The sequence below is a fragment of the Saccopteryx bilineata genome, chromosome 5 (genome assembly GCF_036850765.1).
Source record: "Saccopteryx bilineata isolate mSacBil1 chromosome 5, mSacBil1_pri_phased_curated, whole genome shotgun sequence".
In the NCBI taxonomy this organism is placed as follows: domain Eukaryota; kingdom Metazoa; phylum Chordata; class Mammalia; order Chiroptera; family Emballonuridae; genus Saccopteryx; species Saccopteryx bilineata.
In genome coordinates, this window is record NC_089494.1 from 203,092,341 (window position 1) to 203,111,476 (window position 19,136).

The window sequence follows — 19,136 nt, forward strand, 5'->3', positions numbered from 1 at the left end:
ATAAGACCTGAAACAATTAAGTACATAGAAGAAGACATAGGTACTCAACTCATGGACCTGGGTTTTAAAGAGCATTTTATGAATTTGACTCCAATGGCAAGAGAAGTGAAGGCAAAAATTAATGAATGGGACTACATCAGACTAAGAAGTTTTTGCTCAGCAAGAGAAACTGATAACAAAATAAACAGAAAGCCAACTAAGTGGGAAATGATATTTTCAAACAACAGCTCAGATAAGGGCCTAATATCCAAAATATACAAAGAACTCATAAAACTCAACAACAAACAAACAAACAATCCCATAAAAAAATGGGAAGAGGATATGAACAGACACTTCTCCCAGGAAGAAATACAAATGGCCAACAGATATATGAAAAGATGCTCATCTTCTTTAGCTATTAGAGAAATGCAAATCAAAATGGCAATGAGATACCACCTCACACCTGTTAGATTAGCTATTATTAGCAAGACAGGTAATAGCAAATGTTGGAGAGGCTGTGGAGAAAAAGGAACCCTCATCCACTGTTGGTGGGAATGTAAAGTAGTACAACCATTATGGAAGAAAGTATGGTGGTTCCTCAAAAAACTGAAAATAGAACTACCTTATGACCCAGCAATCCCTCTACTGGGTATATACCCCCAAAACTCAGAAATATTGATATGTAAAGACACATGCAGCCCCATGTTTATTGCAGCATTGTTTACAGTGGCCAGGACATGGAAACAACCAAAAAGCCTGTCAATAGATGACTAGATAAAGAAGATGTGGCACATATACACTATGGAATACTACTCAGCCATAAGAAATGATGACATCGAAACATTTACAGCAAAATGGTGGGATCTTGATAACATGATACGAAGCGAAATAAGTAAATCAGAAAAAAACAGGAACTGCATTATTCCATACGTAGGTGGGACATAAAATTGAAACTGAGAGACATTGATAAGGGTGTGGTGGTTACGGGGGGAGGGGGGAATGGGAGAGGGAAAGGGGGAGGGGGAGGGGCACAGAGAGAACAAGATAGAGGGTGACGGAGGACAATCTGACTTTGGGTGATGGGTATGCAACATGATTGAATGACAAGATACCCTGGACTTGTTATCTTTGAATATTTGTATCCTGATTTATTGATGTCACCCCATTAAAAAAATAAAATTATTTAAAAAAAAAAGAAAAAAAAAGAAAAGGAGTAAGACGTTATTTTTGTAATGGCCAGTTTAGTTATAATCTTAATTACAATAGCCAAGACCTGGTACAGCCCAAGTGTCCGTCAGTGGATAAGTGGATTAAAAAGCTGTGGTACATATACACAATGGAATACTACATGGCCATAGAAAAGAAGGAAATCTTACCTTTTGCAACAACATGGAAGGACCTGGAAACTATTATGCTAAGTGAAATAAGCCAGGCAGAGAAAGAAAAATATCATATGACCTCACTCATTTGAGGAATCCAATGAACAATGTGAATTGAAGAGCAGAATAGAGGCAGAGGAGGGGTCAAAGGGACCAGAGGGAAGCAGACAGAGGGAAAGGGGATGTGAGGATGGGATCAGAGAAGGGAAAGAGATCAGTGAAATTATATATACATAGCACAGTGTTATAGAGAGTAGGAAAGCAAATCCTGGAGGGAAGGGGGGAGGTTGATAGGGGGAGGGGGGCAAGGAGGATGCTGAGGGGACACGGGGATGGGGGTGTATTTGGTGGGACACCTTGAATCTATGTAAACACAATAAATTAAAATCAATAAAAATTAATTTAAAAAGTAATCTTAATTAGATGCAATGAAAACTCTGGCAGAAAAGCATCTTCATTCCTGATGGTATTTTGCCATATATAAAAGCCTGAAACCATGACACAATCTAGAAACATGTGTCCTAAAATGGAAAATTAAACCAAGTCAGAAGGTCTATTAAAATAAGCATCATAATATTAAAATTGTAATATTAAAATTTTAAGGAGAAAAGAGGAGTCAACTAACATAATGCATACAATTTGTTTCTCAATTTTAAGAAATGATAGTGTTAAAATAGACACTTAAACTTTTTTTTATAAATGGCATTTTTAAGAAGAGTTTGATATTTAATATATGTCCTTTCAATAAATATTTAATAATGTATTAATTATGGTATCAAATATAAGTCATTGATATAAAATTGTCCATTTATCACATTGTGAGATTTTAACATAATAAGAATTGTGCTTATTGAAATTACATTATTCCCACAAAAGATAACTTTCAAGATCATTTCAATTTTTTTATGTCAGATAAATGGATTTTAAAAATTCCATCAGTGATATCTTAGAAAATACTTCTATTTTTATTTACTTGAAAAAACATTTTTTTTTAGTTTTATTATTTTTAAATGTTAAATATATGCAAAACAATTTGCAAAAGGGCACCTCTTCATCAAACAACGATTTAATATCTCATTAGTATGTATGAAAGTGATAAATACATGTATTCCCATATGTATGTATATGTAAATTAGTCTACCCCACATAAGGCATTATTCTTTTTTTGTGTATGTGTGTGACAGAGAGAGGTACAGATAAAGACAAACAGAAAAGGAGAGAGGAGAAGCATCAACTCTTCCTTGTGGCACCTTAGTTGTTTATTGGTTGCTTTCTCATATGTGCCATGATGGTGGTGGTGGGCTTACATCAGAGCAAGTGACCCCTTGCTCAAGTCAGGGACCCTAGGCTCAAACCAGCAACCTTGAGCTTCAAGCCAGTGACCTTTGGGCTCAAGCTGATGACCTTTGGGTCATATCTATGATTCTATGTTCAAGTCAGTGACCTCACGCTCAAGCTGGTGAGCCTACGCTCAGGCCGAATGAGCCTACACTCAAGCCAGTGACCTTGGGTTTTGAACCTGGGTCCTCTGTATCCTAGTCCGACATTCTATCGACTGCCACCACCTGGTCAGACAGCTGTTATTCTTGATCTTTGTTTCCTTCATAGTATATTTTATTTATTTGTTCACTTGTTTATGGTTCATGTTTACCTATGGAGCACTAATTTCCATAATTTTCAGAGACTTATCAATACTCTCTCAAGTTTCATTACCAGCAGCTAGCATTTCCTAGGCACATAACAGATACTGAATAAATGTAGATTAATTGAATGAATGAGTGAATAAACTAAAATGGAGAAAAGAGTAAGTGAAAAATTAAATATTAATAGTCATTTAAGGGCATATTTTGCTTTTGTGAAAAGAAATCCATATTTTTTAAAAATAATTGGAATATAATAATATTTCCAACACAAAATGTTTGTATGATAATGTAATTAATCAATAAAATAAACTACAAATAAAAACAGGAAGAAAATGGTCTGAATAACTAACTTTCTAAAATGCTTTTACTATTGTTAGTGTGACTAAAGCAATCATAATCCATGATAATATAAATTTAAAAACAAATATATTTGAAAAAAATGTATGTAAATTGACTAATTTGAAAACAATGTTCCTACAGATAGAATTATGACAGTACTTGAATATCTCAAGAGTCAAAGTTAAGTACCTATTCATTGGTGTGGGTCTATCCCTTTTTAAACCTAATTAATCTCTAAAATGCTTTGTGATAAAGCAATAATTCAACATAATTTTTTTAATATTTTGAGGTAAGAAAAAAATTATTTAAAAGACATTATTCTTGGCATTTATTCCATGGAAAATCTACTGTTAATCAAATAATTTCATGTATGCCCTTATAAAAATATTATGCAGCTATGGTCAATATATTACTTAATGAGAGACAAATCATTAATTCCCTGCCATAACAATAATAAAAAATAAATAAGTAATTTAAATCTCAAATACGGAATAAATATATATCCTGAAAATGTCATCATTATGTCTTGTCTTTCTTTGAATGAGTCTCATGGCATTAAAAAATTCATTTTTCCAGGTCCTCAGGTTATTTCAGACATCTGACAAGTTTTTCTAAGTAGAAAGCAATTAAACTACTTAAAAAAGAGGAAAAGAAAAATATAGAACTATTTCTGTTTCTAAAACATAAAGATAATTAATATTCAAATATTATAACAAGGAAATTATTTTATAAGTTTTAAGTTTTGAGCAAACTATGAAATGTACACCTCTAAGCAAGCCCTTAAAATAAAATTAAAATTCTTAGAAAGAATGACCTATATGCAGTGGTCGCTCATCTATCATAGAGATTAGGTTCCAGAACCCCCGCAATAGGTGAAAATCCGTGAAGAAACAACGTTATATTTATTTTATTATTTATATATATTTTAAGGCTTTCTAAACCCTCCCCACACTCTTATAAACCTTTCCCACACTCTTTAAAACATTTCCTATGCTCTTAAACACTTTCTACACCCTTAAACCTATGTAAATTTCACAGTATAGCAAAAAATCTGCGATACAAAATTAGGTATGTACAAATTAAAAATCCACGATACAGATAGATTATGAAAAGTGTACCCCGATATAGCAAGGGAAGACTGTGTGTAGTTGCAGTGGTGTGTTTATATATCACATGTCTTAGCAAATCTTGTACATCTACCATTGTATTTTTAAAATAATCACCAAATTTCCACATTTTGCATTACCTAATTTGGTAGGTTTCTTTTTTTTAATATCTTAAGAAATTATATAATTTGTAATGTATTTAGAGTCTGGATTATTAATATCTAATAGTATCATTAAGATGTAGTTATTGAAGTGGTAGTTATCACAACTTCTGCTATTAAAAAATAAGCTATGTATTTTATTTGCCATAAAATTAACAAAATATGATTAGAAAAATAATGTGAATATATATTTGTTACTAAAGCCTTTTCTAAATCATTCCAAAACAATATTTCTGAAACTCATCATTTCAGAATTTACTTAAGGACTATAATATTCTTAATTTAATCATCACTCAATATAAAACTATATAAAATTATGGTATTTACTTACTTAAAATGTAGTAGACAAATTTAAAGAAGACTAAATTTTCCTTTTAAGATACCTTTAAAGATGGGACTTTTCTGATAATATGTCAAAGAAGTCTGGCATATGCAAATTACAGGGATACAGAGTGATGAGATTAAATTTAAAATAATTTTACTCTACCTTTAATCAGTTTTCCATTTTTACAAAAATAAATCAATAAATAAAAAAAAAAGTACATACACAAATGTTGCTTTTGTACCATTACTTCCATGTGCTCCTGGAAATCTTAGTCAAAGTATTTGGGGACCTCTTCATCTTTCCTTCATATTTTGTGGCTGTTTTACAACATTCCCCATCTCTCTACCTCTCTGTGCTGCACTCTTGGTAAGTTCCTCAGTTCTACCACCTAGTTCATTAATTTTCTCTTAGACGATGTTCAGTCTAGAATATATTCCATCTAGAAGTTTCATTAATTTCAATAAAATTATTGTATTTCCAAAATTTTTACTTGATTTTCTTTATTTCTAATTATTTTTGTTTCCTTTCTGCTTTTTAAAAATGAGTATTATATTATTTCTTAAAATTAATTTCATCTTGGATACATTCTTGTGAACATTTCTCTAGTTTGTGGGCTGTATTTCTACACATTAGATTGCTCATGTACTTTGGGATCTTGGCTTGCAATCTCATTTGAATGAAATGAATCCTCTTTCTCCTCCCTCCTTCCTCTCTGTCTCTTTCCTATTATATTTTTATTCCTCTCCATTGCAGTTGTTTTTGGAGTTAAATCTAGAACCAAACCATAAAATAGTTCCTTCTATATGATTATATCAATAATAGCATAGATTCAGTCACTAAACCAATAGCCAACTTAATTCATTTTAACTTTTTAAAAAAAGTGATGTATCAGTGTTCTCACTTAATTTGCTCTACAGTATCTTACAATGCCATAGCCTCAGGCTCACAATCACCACCATAATTCAATCCTCCTTTCCTGAACTAGGCAAAAGTCATTCTCATTACAGACATGAAGCAGTAAGCACACTCTCTGTAGTTTTGAGTATTGCGTAGAGATTTTTTTTTTGGACCATGTGACTCAGCAACAGGACATTAGCAGGTTGTAGCTTTAAACTCACTGAAACTTTAAGTTTCTGCTCTAAAAAGATACTGATCTTGCTATTGAGTCCAGTTCTATCAGTTATATTTTCTTTCTGTTCATATTTCATTGTTATTGTTTAGAGCAAAGGTGGTGCTTGAAATATGAATTTATTGTACTATCCCAACCAGAATACAAGGTATTATTATAAATATATTAATAATAAAATTATAAAGGACAATAAAGTTAGTATGAGACAAGATGGTTTTAGAAAAGATGCCTATATAAATGTCTTTATTGGGGTTCGGTTGTGCAGTGGGGCTGAGTCGACAGGGGTGGCTGGAGTACAAGTGTGCCTCCCCAGCATGGAAACTGGTTTTATCACAGCAGCAAAGAAGAGAATCTGCTAGCAAGGTGAGAGTTACATTCTCACAGAGTGGATGTTTTGGTTCTTAAAACCTTGGCACTGAAGACAGCCAGGTCTTGCACACAGACTCTGCTTTCGGAGACCAGAAGATGGTGACAGAGTAGGTGGACATTACAACTCCCACTTCCCAGAACCAAAGTGGATTACAACTTAACTGGGGGAAAATTATCCTGAAAAACCAACTTTGGACTAAACTAAAAGGAATCTAAAACCAAAGACCACCAAGAAACCACACTAAGAATGGTAGGAAGGGCTGAGACATGGAAAAGGCTGCACCACTCCCAGGAGAGAGCAGTGGCCCAGAGAGACTCTCATGGTGGGTTGGGTTGCCCAGAGAGTTGTGGGTCCTCAGCCCCAGGACTGGAGCCCCAGCCTAGAGCCTAAGAGACTACAGGAGGCATACAGACATATTTAGCTGACAGAAGGGATGGGTTGCTGTTTGCAAGAGGGAGACAGAACTCTCCAACCCAGCCTCCATCTTAAAGAAACCGTGCAGAAAACCTCGTGAACAGCCACTTACCCGGGGCTCCAGAAGTGGGGAACACTGAGAGAACTGGAGTTGTGAGAGGAAAGTGTAGTCTTGGAGGAACAGGGAGAGACTGTGGGGGACAGTCACCTTAACCCCTGTGCTGGGTCACTCCCCAAATCTAAAGTAGTCATTGTTCCTGGGAGAAGCAACACCAGCAAAGGGAAGCAATTATCCTGCCCACCAGAGGCTCTCCTACTCCAGTCAGAGCAAAGAGTTGCTTAGAAGCAGGGGGCACATAAGGTACACAAGTTTTGAGTGCTGAGGACTGGGCTATACTACCCCCAAGGGCGGGTGGACCCTGCTGCAGTGAAGGCAGCGTGCTAGCTGAGGCAGGAGCGGCACCAGGTGAGGTGGCCTGTGCACCTGTGGGGGCGGCACCTGAGGGGGCAGCCTGTGTATGGCACCCAGCAAGGCGGTCTGCATGCCTGCAAGGGCTGAGCCCAACGAGGCAGCCGGTAGAGGCAGCACCCTGAGGGGACCCACATGCCTGCAGAAGTGGTGCCAGGGGAGGTGCAGCCCATGAGTGGGCCTAATGCCTGGTGGTGCCTGTGCCCAAACACCCGAGGAAGAGGTGGTGGTGGCAATGGCAGCCGGTGGGCAGACCACACCTTGAGAACACAGAGGCTTCATCCACTGGCCAAGACTGAATAAAACCCAGCCTAGAAATACAGCTGATATTTACAACAGCACCTGGGCCCAGCAGAGGCAGCCACAAATTCTGGTTCACTGGTAGCTCCAAGAAGGTTGCTAAGGGCCAGTCATATGCAGTGGCCCCCACCGGTCTGTGACAGGTTCCAGCCAGGGAGTTGAAGGGCTTGCACCTCCAGCAGCCATATACAGAGAGCATCAGCTCAGGATCTAACAACCCTAGTAAGAGTGGTATCTTAAGGAAGGGCTCCTCACATCTGATCCAGCTAAGGCATAGAAAGCACCAACACAACTAGCACAAAGAGCAGTAGCAGCAGAGAAGTAGCCTGCAGCAGGTTACAAACAACAGTTGATGCCAATCCAAGAATATCTAGAAAAAACATAACTGGAAAATGAAGGCAGACAACACCAACCCTCTACTCAGCTATTTACACAAACAGCACACCCAAAGGAGCAGTCTTTACACAGACAAAATGGGAAGACAGAGAAATGCAATCCAAATGAATCAACAAGAGAAATCCCCAGAAAAACAACTGAATGAGATAGAAATAACCAAGATACAGGGTGCAGAGTTCAAAATAATGATTGTTAGAATGCTCAAAAGTCTTAGAGCAACATTAGACAGACATAATGAGCACTGAAATAAAGAGAAAGAAAGCATCAAAAAGGACACTGAAATCTTAAGAAAAAATCAGACAGAAATAAAAAATACAATAACAGAAATGAAGACTACACTAGAAGGAATTAACAGGAGACTAGATGAAGCTGAGGATCAAATCAATGATTTAGAGGACAAGATAAACAAAAGCACAGAAGCAGAACAGCAAAAAGAAAAGAGGCTCAAAAAGTATGAGGAAACTCTAATATAGCTCTGTGACAACATGAAGAGAAACAACATTCATATAATAGGAGTTCCTGAAGAAGAAGAGAAAGAACAAGGGATAGAGAGCCTAATTGAAGAAATCATAACTGAAAACTTCCCTAAATCGATGAGGGAAAAAGCCACACAAGTTCAAGAAGCACAGAGAGTCCTACTAAAGAGAACTCAAAGAGATCTATACCAAGACACATCATAATTAAAATACTAAAGTTAAGAGATAAAGAAGGAATACTAAAAGCTGCAAGAGAAAAGTAGTGAATCACCTACAAAGGAGCCCCCATAAAGATGACATCTGACTTTTCAATAGGAACACTTGAGGCCAGAAGGGAATGGCAAGAAATTCTCAAAGTAATGCAAAACAAGAGCCTACAACCAAGACTTCTTTATCCAACAAGGCTATCATTTAAAATTAAAGAAAAATTAAAAGTATCTTAGACAAAACAACAACAACAACAACAACAACAAACCTCAAGGAATTCATTCCAACCAAACCAATGCTGCAAGAAATGTTTAGGGGCCTATTGTAAACAGAACAAAGGGAAAAAAAATCTTTAAAAAAAAGAGTAATGTAGATTTAAAGAATAAAATAGCAATAAACTACTACATATCAATAATATCCTTAAATGTAAATGGATTCAATGCTCCAATAAAAAGATACAGCAAAGCCTGACCAGGCGGTGGCACAGTGAATAGAGCGTCAGATTGGGATGCAGAGGACCCAGGTTCGAGACTCTGAGGTTGCCAGCTTGAGTGCTGGCTCATCTGGCTTGAGCAAAAAAAAAAAAAAAAAAAAAAAGCTCACCAGCTTGGACCCAAGGTCACTGGCTCGAGCAAGGGGTTACTCAGTCTGCTGAAGGCCCAGTGGTCAAGGCACATATGAGAAAGCAATCAATGAACAACTAAGGTATCACAATGAAAAACTGATGATTGATGCTTCTCATCTTGCTCAGTTCCTGTCTGTCTGCCCCTATCTATCCCTCTCTCTGACTCTCTCTCTCTGTCCTGTAAAAAAAAAAAAAAAGATATAGCATAGCTGTGTGGATAAGAAAACAGGGCTCATACATATGCTGTCTACAAGAGACCCACCTCAAAACAAAAGATACACATAGACTGAAAGAAAAGGGATGGAAAAAAATATTTCATGCAAATAGAAATGAAAAATAAAAGCTGAGATAGCAATACTTATATCAGACAAAATAGACATTAAAACAAAGGCTATAGTAAGAGATAAAGAAGGTCAGTACATAATGATAAAGGGAGCAATCCAACAGAAAGATATAACCATTATAAATATCTATCTGTATAATATAGGAGCACCTAAATATATAAAGAAGATTTTGATAGACAAAAAGAGCAAGATCAACAGCAATACTATAACAGTAGGGAATTTTAATACTCCACTAACATCAATGGATATATCCTCCAGAAAGAAAATTAAAAAGAAACAGCAGCCTTAAAGGACACATTGCATCAACTGGATTTAATAGATATCTTTAGAACTTTTCACCCTAAAGCAGCAGAATATACATTCTTTACAAGTACTCATGGTACATTCTCTATGATAGACCACATGTTAGGACACAAAATAAGTCTCAATAAATTTAAGAAGATTGAAATCATATCAAGCATCATTTCTGATCACAATTGCATGAAACTAGAAATCAACTACAATAGAAAAACTGAGAAGCATTCAAACACTTGGAGATTAAATAACATGTTATTAAATAATGAATGGATTAACAATGATATCAAGTAAGAAATAAAAAATGTTCTTAAAACAAATGAAAATGATCATACAACAACTCAAAATTTATGGAACATTGCAAAAGTAGTCCTGAGAGGGAAGTTCATAGCATTACAAGCATACCTTAAGAAGCAAGAAAAAGCTCAAATAAACAACTTAACCCTGCATCTAAAAGAACTAGAATAAGAACAGCTAGTAAAGCCCAGAGGAATTAGAAGGAAGGAGATAATAAAGATCAGAGTGGAAATACAGGACATAGAGCCTAAAAAAACAATATAAATCAATGAAACCAAGAGCTGGTTCTTTGAAAAGGTAAACAAGATTGATGAACATTTAACCAGACTCACCAAGATAAAAAAGAGGGAGGACTTAAATAAAATTAGAAATGAGAATGGAGAAGTAAGAACTGACATAGCAGAAATACAAAGGATTGTAAAAAAATACTATGAAGAACTGTATGCCAAAAAGTTAGACAACCTAGGTGAAATAGACAAATTCCTTGAAACATATGATCTTTTAAAAATCAATATGGAAGAATCAGAAAACCTAAGCACACCGATGAAAACAAATGAGATTGAAACAGTTACCAAAAAACTCTCAACAAACAAAAGTCCTGGGCCAGATGGCTTCACAGGCGAATTCTACCAAATATTCAAAGAAGATCTAACTTCTATCCTTCCGAAGCTATTTCAAGTAATTCAAGAGGAAGAAAAACGTCCAAACTCCTTTTATGAGGCGAGCATAATCCTTATTCCAAAACCAGGTAAAGAAACCATAAAGAAAGAAAACTATAAGCCAATATCCCAGCAATACACTAAAAAAAAAATTATACATCATAATCAAGTGGGATTTATTCTGGGGAGGCAAGGCTAGTACAACATTTGCAAATCAATCAATGTGATTCATCACATAAACAGAAGGAACAAGAAAAATCACATGATAATATCAATAGATGTAGAAAAAACATTTAATAAAATCCAGCACCAATTTATGATCAAAATTCTCAGCAAAGTGGGAATACAAGGAACATACTTCAACATGATAAAGGCCATCTATGACAAACCCAAAGCCAACATCATACTCAATGGGCAAAAACTAAAAGCAATACCCTTAAGATCAGGAACAAGGTAAGGGGTGCCCCCTTTCACCACTCTTATTCAACATAGTTCTGGAAGTCCTAGCCACAGCAATCAGATGAGAAGAAGAAAAAATAAAAGGAATACAAATTGAAAAAGAAAAAGTAAAACTATCATTATTTGCTGATGACATGATACTGTACATAGAAAATTCTAAAGTCTCAGTCAAAAAACTACTGGATCTGATAAATGAATTCAGCAGGATGGAAGGATATAAAATTAATATCCAGAAATCAGTGGCACTTTTATACATCAACAATAAAATGTCTGAAAAAAAATTAAGAAAATCCCCTTCACTATTGCAACAAAAATATATATATTTAAGCAATGAAGTTAAAGACTTGTACTTGGAAAATTATAAAACATTGATAAAAGAAATCAAGAAAGATACAAACAAGTGGAAGCATATACCATGTTCATAGATAGGAGGAATAAATATCATTAAAATGTCTATATTACCCAAATTCAGTGCAATTCCTATTAAAATACCAATGGCACAATTCAAAGATAAAAAACAGATATTCCAAAATTTATATGCAACCAAAAATGAACACAAATAGTCTCAGCAATCTTGAAAAAGAAGAATGAAGTGGGTGCTGCCACACTTCCTGATATCAAGTTATACTACAAGGCCATTGTACTCAGAACAGCTTGGTACTGGCATAAGAACAGGCATATAGATCAATGAAGCACAACAGAGAACCCTGCAATAAACCCACACTTTTATGGACAATTGATATTTGACAAAGGAGGCAAGAGCCTTCATTGGAGTAAAGACAGTCTCTTTAACAAATGGTGTTGGGAAAATTGAAAAGCTACATGCAAAAAAATGAAATTAGACCACCAACTTACACCATTCACAAAAATAAACTCAAAGTGGAGGAAAGATTTGAATGTAAGTTGTGAAACCATAATCATCCTGGAAGAAAACAGGCAGTAAGCTCTCAGACATCTCTTGCAGCAATATATTTGCTGATTTATCTCCATGGGCAAGTGAAATAAAGGACAGGATGAACAAATGGGACTATATCAAATTAAAAAGCTTTTGCACAGCTAAAGACAATGTGAACAAAATAAAAAGACAAACCACACAATGGGAGAACATATTTAAGAATACATATGATAAGGGATTAATAACCAAGATATATAAAGAAGTTGTAAAACTCAAGACTAGGAAGGTAAACAATCCAATCAAAAAATGGGCAAAAGAAATGAATAGACCCTTCTCCTAAGAGGACATATTGATGGCCAAAAGTCATATAAAAAATTGTTCAACATCACTAATCATTAGAGAAATTGAAATTAAAACCACAATGTGATACCACCTCACACCTGTCATAATGGCACTCATTAACAAAACAACACATAGTAAGTGCTGGCAAGAATGTGGAGAAAAGGAAACCCCCCTGCACTCCTGGTGGGAATGCAGACTGGTGCAGCCACTGTGGAAAAGAGTTTGCAGATTCCTCAAAAAATTTAAAATGGAACTGCCTTTTGACCCAGCCATCCCACTTTTAGAAATATATCCTAAGAATACCAAGTCACTGATTCAAAAGAAGAAATGCACCCTCATGTTTATTGCAGCATTGTTTACAATAGCCAAGATCTGGAAACATGCCAAGTGTTTGTCAGTGGACAAGTGGATTAAAAAGCTGTGGTACATATACACAATGGAATACTATGCGGCCAAAAAACAGAAGGAGATTTTACCTTTTGCAACAACATGGATGGACCTGGAAACTATTATGCTAAGTGAAATAAGCCAGGCAGAGAAAGAAAAATATCATATGACCTCACACATTTGAGAAATCTAATGAACAATGTGAACTGAGGAACAGAATAGAGACAGAGGCGGGACCAAAGGGATGAGAGGGAAATTGGTCAGAGGAAAAGGGGATGAGAGGATGGGATCAGAGAAGGGAAAGAGATTAGTGAAATTATATATACATAACAGCACTATAGAGAGCAGGACAGAAAATCCTGGAGGGAAGGGGGGAAGGTGTTTGAAGGAGAGGGGAAGGGAGGTGTCGAGGGTAACACGGGGGTGGGGGTAGGGAGATATATTCGGTGGGACATTTGAATCTATGTAAACACAATAAATTAAAATCAAGAAAAATTAAAAAATAAATGTCTTTAAGAAAAAAAATTTTGGGTATACTGAGATTTGAAACACAATGCTGATTAATATTCTCTGATCTAACTCAACTGAGGATAGCCTCATACAGATAGTAGGGCCACGGTATAGGCAAAATCATTCTGCTAATGTGAAGAGGACAACAGAAGCTCTTTGTATAGTTTATACTATATCTGTGTTGTATTCCTATCCAGATGCTATTGCCTTCTTAATTCATCTTACATTCTCTCTCAAATGGACTGTTGCAATAGTTTCCCAGTAAGTCTCACTTTATCCAAGATTCCTCTTCCATCACCAGAACAGTTATTATTCTAATAAAAATGATCATTCACGTCTTTGCATTAAAGAATTCATTTGATCCCTGAGCTTACGACAGAGTTCAGCTTCCTAAGCATGGCCCTCAAGGCCTTTACAGTCTGGTTTCCAGCCTACCTGGGCAGTCTCGGTTTGCCCTACTGAACCCGAAGTGCTTTCTTTGTCAGGCAAAACATTCCTAACATAATGCTTCCCCCAGCTCCTCTATCTGAAATATCTTCAGTTTTTCCCCTAATACATTCTCCTCAGCAACCCCCCACCCCCAAAGGCCTATAAAATTCTTAAGTCCTAAAGCCTCAGTCCAAATAGCTTCCTTTAATGCTTGTCTTAGCACTTGGTTTATACCTCATTTGAAGCACTTACCATGTGGTATTAATTATTTATAAACAAATGATTATTAACTAAGATTTTTCTAGGAAGAGTCCTTGTCTTTTTTCCTGAGAATCCTAAGTCACCCCAACATCTGCAATGTTAGTTAAAGACTATTAGTTTAGCTTCTTACTCAGTGAGTGCAAAAACAATTTAAAAATAACCTGATATTTAATATTTCATAAGATTTGCAAAATAGTCCCTTAAGGATGCTCAGCAGTCCAAGCCTACTCCTTGGGAAAAGAAAAGAAGTAATCTTCAACACACACAGGACACAGTTCAAAACATTTAGATAAAATTGAGTGGAGATTTGCACCTGTAATTGGATCCTAGAGAAATATTACTCATGATTTACCAAATATTAAAGGCAATAATTGAAGAACGAAAACCCTCCACTGGAAATTTCCCCTGGGGACCGCTAGAAAAGGGTGTCAGTGAGTGTCACTCATTTGATGATGAAGTAGATGGAGCTGTTGAGAGAGAGTGCAGAACCCGGAAGTAGCAGTCACAGAAACGGCAGCTTCAATTTATTTAAATACTCACTGTAGGCCAGATCCTCGATGTCAGTGTTAATCAACCACCGGTCTGCTCTACATACTCATCTTATTTAGTTTTCATCACAAACCAAACCTCAAAGGCAATGATTATTTCTCTCATTTTATAAACCAGGAAAATAGGTTTATAGACCAGACATGGGTCAAAACCGCATAGAAAATGAGTAGGGCAAAATTTGAATCCAGAGCTACTTCATTCCAAAGCCAGTGCTCTGAATTCCTGCAGGAAACAGATTTAAGGAGACAAAGGAGGCAGGAGAAATTGTCAGTCAGTCAGTGTAAAGTTGATTAAACATGACCTCAAAGAACTAATTAAAGCTAGTATTGAGAACGATGACAGAAATAAGGAGAGCAAACCAAATTTATCAGTATGGCATCAGGAATCTAGCCATCACCCTGAAGTAACAGTAACATAGTTTAAGTTCACTCAATTGTGGATACAAAATACAATTTCAAATGAAAGATTTATTAAATTCATTTCAAAACTGATATGAACATCTTTGGAGAAAGTGACAGTGGCTCTCAATCACAAAGCCCCTTCAGAAATCCTTGTCTGCCATTCCTGAGTAGAACAACATCTCCTTCATCACCATGACATCCCTGGCACCTCCCTGGTCATCCCCTTTTCAACAAATTGTTCTTTCCATTCTTCTCTGGAGTCATCCACTGATGAGCCACACATAAATGAAGTTATATATTGTTCTACTGCTCTGATGAATAAGGAGGGGAAATAGCAAACATTCAACCCCAAAGATTCTGACTCACAAATTCACTGCACAATTTTAAATGCTGTGTTTTGTCTGTAGGTATTGAGACAAGTGTGTATCAATGGGATGGTTGGGTTTTTTGCATCGTTTTTTATAAATGGAACTTAGAAAATATATGACAATCAATTTAAGAACAATAACAATAATAAAATGCCTTATATTTGATATCACATATTTAAAAATTGATCCCACAAGTCTATACTATCTTATTCTCTCAAGGCTTCTGATTGTTGATAGTATTTTTTTTATTAATTATCAATATGTTTCTAAGGAAATTAGAAAATAATAATTTTAAAGATTATTTAGCCATTTTCACAGTGGAAAATGGACACTTAACAGTGTCATGACAAATTTAACCATAGCTTTGCCCACTTTACTGAAAAAAGAGCTACTGAAATATATTTGACACAATCACCCTGGAATATATGCCTAAGCCTACAATGTATGTGTGAGAAGATATTTTATATAAGCATATCAAATCAACTATCACACCCTGTGATAGGAGCCTATAAAGTGAGAGTTTTAATATCTTAAACAATATCTATTTGCACTTGGTTTGGGTTTTTAGATGAGGGAAAATATACTACTGTATTTGTTCTCTTAAAAGTATTAAAAAAAAGTATTGAATATTCTCTAAATATTTAACTATATTTCAGATACATAATAAAAGTAAGGCATCTAGTTAGGTGGCTTGCACATAATGTATAATAAATATTTACTTCTTTTGTTGGTTTCTTCTTTCCTTCTAAAGGAATGAAAAAGCACTGGCTATTTAGCTCAGCAGTAGTGCGTTGCCCGGCCTGTGGAAGTCCCAGGTTCAATTTCCCACCAGGGTACACAGGAGAAGTGGCCATCTGCTTCTCCTCCCCTCCTCTCTTCCCCTCCCACAGCCATGGCTTGAAAGTTGGCCCTGGGCACTGAGAATGGCTTCCTGGCCTTGCCTCAGGTGCTAAAATAGCTCAGTTGTCAAGCAACGAAGCAGCAGCCCAGAAGGGCAGAGCATCTCCAGGTAGGTTGCTTGCCTGGTGAATCCCAGTCAGGGCACATGCAATAGTCTGTCTCTGCCTTCTACCTTTCACTGAATAATAATAATAAAAAAAGAATAAGGAATGTAAATTTTTGATTTCCACATTGGGTGGCTGCCCAGGCATCCACCTTAGAGAGAACTCTGATTACTAGTGCCATTTTAACAACTGGTTGCCGAACTCAACAAAAATATTAGGTGTCAGTTCTGCTAAACTAGGCCAAACTGGCCAAATCCCACTATTGCCTTCATCTGGCATTTTTTGTTTGTTTGTTTTGTTTTGTAATTCTCTAAAGTGAGAAGCAGGGAGGCAGAGATACAGACTTCCACATGATGCACCTGACATGGATCCACTGGGCAACAACTGGGGCATTGCTCCATTGCAACTGGAGCATTCTAGCTCCTGAGGCAAGGACATGGAGCCATCCTCAGGGCCCAGGCCAACTTTGCTCCAATGAAGCCTTGGCTGTGGGAGGGGAAGAGAGAGACAGAGAGGAAGGAGAGGGGGAGGGGTGGAGAAGCAGATGGGCGCTTCTCCTGTGTGCCCTGACCAGGAATCGAACCTGGGACTTCCACACTCCAGGCCAACGCTCTACCATTGAACCAACCAGCCAGGGCCATCTTCATCTTGCTTTTGATTTGTATCCTTTAATATCTTGGTAATAAATTGGCAATCAGTGAATAAACACGCTTTCCTAATTTTTGTGAGCTCTTACAAATTAATTGATGCCAAGGAGGGAGTGGTAGGACCTCTGATTTAGAGTCAGTAGGTCAGAAGCACAGGTAACAACCTGGGCTTATAAATGGTCTCTGTAGTGCATGGGGGTCTTGTGGGACTGAGCCTTTTACCTGGGTTATCTGATTCTATCTTCTGGTAGATAGTGTCATGTTTTACAATGGCCAATATTTGGAAGCAGTCCAAGTGTCAATCAGTAATAGATGATAAAACAGCTGTGGTACATTCATGCAATGGTACTACTCAGCCATAAAAAGGAAGGAAATCTTACCCTTTGCAACTGCATGGCTGGACTTGGAGAGCATTATGCTAAGTGAAATAAGCCAGTCAGAGAAGGACAAGTACCATATGATTTTACTCATGTGTGGAATCTAATGAACAAAATAAACTCTGAGTGGAATGCTGGTGTTTGAGGCCAGGCAGGTTCACACTGAATTTGGGAAGACAGTAGAGGATCTTTGGAGCTGGAAAGCATTGGGCCATTACCCGTTTATTGGAGGCTCACAATGACAGGAGAGCAAATAACAAAAGGAAAAGAGCAAATAAACAAAGGAAAACGTGCATTTCAAAGTGAAGGGCAAGGGATCAGGAAATCCACACCTCAGAGTGATGGGAGAGTGATCTGGGAGAATCACCCCGAGGAAAAGCACCCGGAGCCTTACATAGACTGTAAGCATGTGGCACCGCCATGTGCTCACACACCAGACAGACAGAGTGTGTGCAGCTGGCAAACCAGCGAGCAAGCCTAACACAGCTGTTTTCCCCCTCAATGAGCAATTCAGAGACAGACTTATATTAAGAGCAGTTTTCCCCAATGCTAGATTAGGGAAGTGGTGGAGGGATTGAGAAAAAACGAAAACAATATCAGGGTCACAGACAACAGTGCAGTAATTGCTGAGGGGAGGGAGATGGGGGGAGGTGGAGAAAGGTATAGAGGGAATGAATGATGACGGAGGGAGACTTGACTTGGAGTGGTAAAAACATAACGCAGTGTACAGATGATGTGTTGTAGAATTGTGCACCTGAAACCTGTATAATTTTGTTAACCAGTGCCACCCCAATTAGTTTAATAAAAAGAAAAAAAGGAATGTAGTTGAATTCTCAGATACCCATTGGTGTCTGAGAATTGCTTGTTAGTGAGGGGAAACTCATTCACACACACACACAGAGGTTGGAATTGGGTTGAGGAACCCAGAAAAGTAATAAAGACACCCATGTATATATATTTCCACACTTTCTCTATTTTTAATAAATAATTTTAGTATGGGTTTCACATGTGCTTTAAATAAAAATTGTTTTATTTCATTTCTAGTATTGTAATGTATTTATTTTGAGCCCTTAACTAATAGTTTGTTTCATTTATAATATAGTATACCCTACCCTATTACACTAAGTTAAAATTCAGTTGTTATTAGCCACCTTATCCTTGACAAGACAGAAAACAAATGATTTAATGTATTTTTTAGTTTATTAATAATTAAAATTATAGTATAATCAGAGTTCACGCGGTCGTTTTGACTACAAGCCTTCAAAAAGAACTCCCTGTTTTCTGCAGCTGTTTTAATATGATTTGATTTGTGCTTCCAGTTTATCTTGTAAGACTTCATTGATATTTGCTTCATATCATTTCATCTCCATATTACTTTTATATATCCCTAAATTTTCCCTCCTATATTAGAGCTCCTCCAGTTTTCTGGTATCTACAGTGCATTTTTAAATATCAGAATATTTGACTACAAACTTGAGAAAATTATATTGAATTATTATTATCAATGACTTTCTTGTTTGGTTGTCCTTCAGTCCTTCTGTTTGAGAAAAACTGTTTACCCTCTTTACTTACATGCTCATGACATAAAATTTTTA

The 19,136-nt window shown here is 36.6% G+C and overlaps 1 protein-coding gene across 2 annotated transcripts in view; it reads right to left on the reverse strand.

The window, feature by feature from the left end:
- Window positions 1-19,136, reverse strand: part of CFAP299 (cilia and flagella associated protein 299) — a 725,440-nt gene that overhangs the window by 370,989 nt on the left and 335,315 nt on the right. The gene's annotated exons all lie outside the window — the stretch shown is intronic.